The sequence below is a fragment of the Acyrthosiphon pisum genome, chromosome A3 (genome assembly GCF_005508785.2).
Source record: "Acyrthosiphon pisum isolate AL4f chromosome A3, pea_aphid_22Mar2018_4r6ur, whole genome shotgun sequence".
NCBI lineage: Eukaryota > Metazoa > Arthropoda > Insecta > Hemiptera > Aphididae > Acyrthosiphon > Acyrthosiphon pisum.
Window position 1 is genome coordinate 31,641,414 of NC_042496.1, and position 3,952 is coordinate 31,645,365.

Genomic DNA, 3,952 nt, shown 5'->3' on the forward strand with positions numbered 1-3,952 from the left:
GGTGGCACGGTGAACTAAAAATTTTCCACAGGCAAGTTACAAATATCCCAAGTATTAATGCATAATAATGTATTACTATGATTTAACTAATTATATTTCAGATCGTTATTAACTACCTATTGAGTATATCATATTACATTTAGTTGGGGACCCACCGGCTACCACCCACCCCTCTATTTAAGAAAAATCTCAGAGGCAATTGCCTCTGAATTTACCGTTCACCACGCCACTGGGTACAATTGATTGAAATACATTTTTACAATTACACAAAATTGTGCTGTAACCCACAGGTTGATATACCAAGCACTCCCCATTTTTTTTTCCTTAAATAATTAACTTACTCAAATTCTGATTCTTACAATTTTTAAATTTACTTAAACACCATGTTTTTAGGCCAGAAGATTATCCACTGTTGATACAAAATTTTTTTTTTTCAAATGAGACCTATCCTACTGGTATTCGGTTACCCTAGTGTACAATAATGTTTTCCTTCATCTTATAAACATACAACAGAAAATTTGCATTCAGTAGAACCTGCTGATTTAATATATACTCATTATTTGAGTTGTACATTGGTTTTTTTACATTACCTATTTTAATTTTAAGGGAGAATATGTTACAAACAAATCACTTGCTTAAAAATTTAAATATCATAAAAAAACCAAGTGTAAACACAGATAAAGTTTAATAATAGATCAATTCATTCTTATATTAAAGTATATCAAAAAATTCAGTAGAACTCAAATGTGTGCATGTTTAACACTTGTACCTTGTTTCTAAAGGTCGAGAGTCTAGACAATACCTAATAATATGTCATATTATGAGCAGTAATTGAATTCAGTGGAATGACATCCCTCCACTTATTTTGTCGAAAATAATACATCCTCCAACCTAACCTCTACGAATAATGTATATATCCCAATGGGACGCTCTGTATATGCAAATTGCGAATATAAGACACCAAACTAAAAAAAGTGGGCAAGTGGGTGTCGTTATGCTGTACAGAAGGTTAAATGTGGGTCACTGTAATGGATTGTGTTAAATTTGAATTGAATGATATAATATCATTGTATAAGAAAAACGATTCTGAGCGAAGACGGTCAGTCAGCCTATGATGTTATTAAGTATATTTGATGATGTTATTGTGAATAAAGTAATTTATATACAAGTATGTAACCTATTTACATGGAACCTTGTTTTAAATTTCTTTAGCTATAAAATGTTAACAACAAAATAATTATTAAATTTAAAATTGTCCGCAAACATCTCAAAATATTTTCAACATTTTATGGTATATAGAAAATAAGAATATAAATATTCAGTGTAATGTTCGTGTATTTACAGTTATTAGTTTTTGAAATACCTACAACAAAATAAGAAAATCGCTACATGCGAGAAAACGAGTGAATATCCAATGTTGTAAAAATATGAATTTCAAACGCCCAAAAAAATTAATTTGACTTTTTTGTAGACATTTTTTTTTTTTTTTTGATACATGTAGACAAACTTATGAGGAATCTTGTATTACATTTTTAAATCTTAGATTTAAAATGAAACATTTTTATGTATTTCTAACTCAAAATAATTTGCACATTTTCGTAAATTTTTAGGTATTTTGTCAAGATTTGAACTTTAAATGCTCGTAAAAAAAAATTGTGACTGGATTTAAAATATTTTTTAAATTTCACTGTAACAATTTTAAGGAGCCTTGTATTAAATTTTCAAGCTTTTATACGCTACAAATAAAAGCTTATTGACATTCATATAAAATAATCTTAAAAATATCGAAAATTGGAAATGTCCTTAAGCAGCTCAAAACAACTCAAAATATTTAGTATATTTTATGGTGTATAGCAAATGCAAATATAAATGTTCAATGAAAATGTCATGAATCTACGGTCATTTGTTTTAAAGTTACGCCAAAAACAAAAATCGATTTTGCGTAAACATTCCAGTTTTTCCTTAATTTTTTTTTGTTTGTCCCGGCGCTTTTGGAAACTATTAAGAATTTTTTACTTTTGACCACCCAAAGTACCAACTATATTCACTTTTCTATTAAAGAAGAATAGAAGATACTGTTGAAGAAAATCTAAGCATTTTTACTGTTCCAAAAAGTGATGACAGACACAAAAAATTTAAAATTAAAAAAACACATCATTGTAAAATCAATACATTAATCGCTATGTGTTCAGAATCTAAAATAAAAATGTATACTACACATTTTTTTCATTCATATAGTTATTACTTATTAGTACTAAACTATTACAAGTTATAGGTAGGTATGTAATAGGTGTGCTATAGATAGCTACAATTAAAAATTGTATTATATACGTAAAAAGTTTTACAGGAATGGAACATCCCCCTCCCCACAAGGGTAAAGGAATTTATGATTGCTTAAGTCATGAGGACTATAAATCAAGGGCATTTATAATTTCTCAACTTATTTTGAACCATTTCGATTACTGCGCAGACGGATGTAACGTACCTATACTGACGTCCTATTTAGAAGATTATATTATTTTTAATTTTAATATTTTATATAAATAGAAATCCGAACGAGAAGTTTTAGATTCTGACCGGAGCGATGAATGTATTGATTTTACAATGATGAGTGTTTTTAAAGAATTATTTTTATTTTTGTTTCTGTCATCAATGTTTTGGGTAGTAACACTGCTTCGATTTTCTTCAACAGTAGATATCTTGTTAGTTGTTCGATAAGTACTTCGATGGGAAAGTGAATCCAGTTGGCGCATTCAAAATGTTTTGACTGTTTTCGAGCTGTTTATGGACATATTCAATTTTTTATAGTTTTTTTTTTCTATAAATTTCAATAAAATGTTATTTGTTGGGTCAAGAAGCGTGAAAAATGAATACAAGGCTCCTGATATATTTTTGCAAATTACAATAGTAGTTGAAAAATATTAAAAATACATAGGCACACATTTTTTTTATAAGTATTTAAAGTTCGATTTTTTACAGCAATAATTGATAATTATTATCAAATTTAAAAACGATTTTGTAGTTAAAATGTTATAAAATGTTCAACTTTAATAGCTAAAGATTAAACATTTAAAACAAGATTCCACGTAAGTAGTTTACTCTGTAAGCAAAAAATCTCAAAAATATAAAAACACAGTTTTTGTTATAGTTTTTTATGTTCAAATTTGGACGAAATTACATGTTAAATAACCAAGAATAACAATTTTAGATATTGTTATAATTTTTTAATTTTTTGTTGTAATTTTATAATATCAATTCATCTTACCGGCTACCGTATTAATAATACCCAAGTAGGTACCTGAGTAATAACAATATAAATATAATATAAAATATCCACACTGACAAATCGTCTCCGTTCAGAATCGTATTTTGTATACAATGATATTACGTATACGAATATACGTATTATATAACTGGTAGCCTACTGTACAGCAGAACGACATTCACTTACCCGCTTTTTTTTAATTGTTAATCTTTATAGAGTATACTAGCTAACCCGTCCTACGTTGCCCGTGCCAAATATTCATTTTTTTTAAAAAACACATTATGTAACAGAAAGACCTGACAAAAAGAAAAAATGAAAAATGGATATACGTTATACGTAAGAAAAATATTACAAAAATTGTATGTATAATAAATTATAAAAGATTTTCTGAAAATTCCCAATAGGCCAAAAATAATATTTGGAAATAAGTTAGGTACCAATTACGTTTTGAATTAATCTACTCAAAAAAAAAATTGATTTTTTAAACAATTTTAAAATTAAATTACATGACATCACAACTTAAATAAACGTTTTTACTAACGACATATTTCTTAAGGGGATTCGATACCGTGATTTTCTGTTTTCGTCTAACATAAGCGTGACATAGTATTTTAGACGTGTTTTTTGCCAAACATACCAATTGATCTAATGGAGCTATAAGAATTCTGAAAACTAGATTTGAATTTG

At 27.5% G+C, this 3,952-nt stretch overlaps 1 protein-coding gene across 1 annotated transcript in view; it reads left to right on the forward strand.

The window, feature by feature from the left end:
* Window positions 1–3,952, forward strand: part of LOC100160619 (T-box transcription factor TBX1) — a 31,019-nt gene that overhangs the window by 2,634 nt on the left and 24,433 nt on the right. The gene's annotated exons all lie outside the window — the stretch shown is intronic.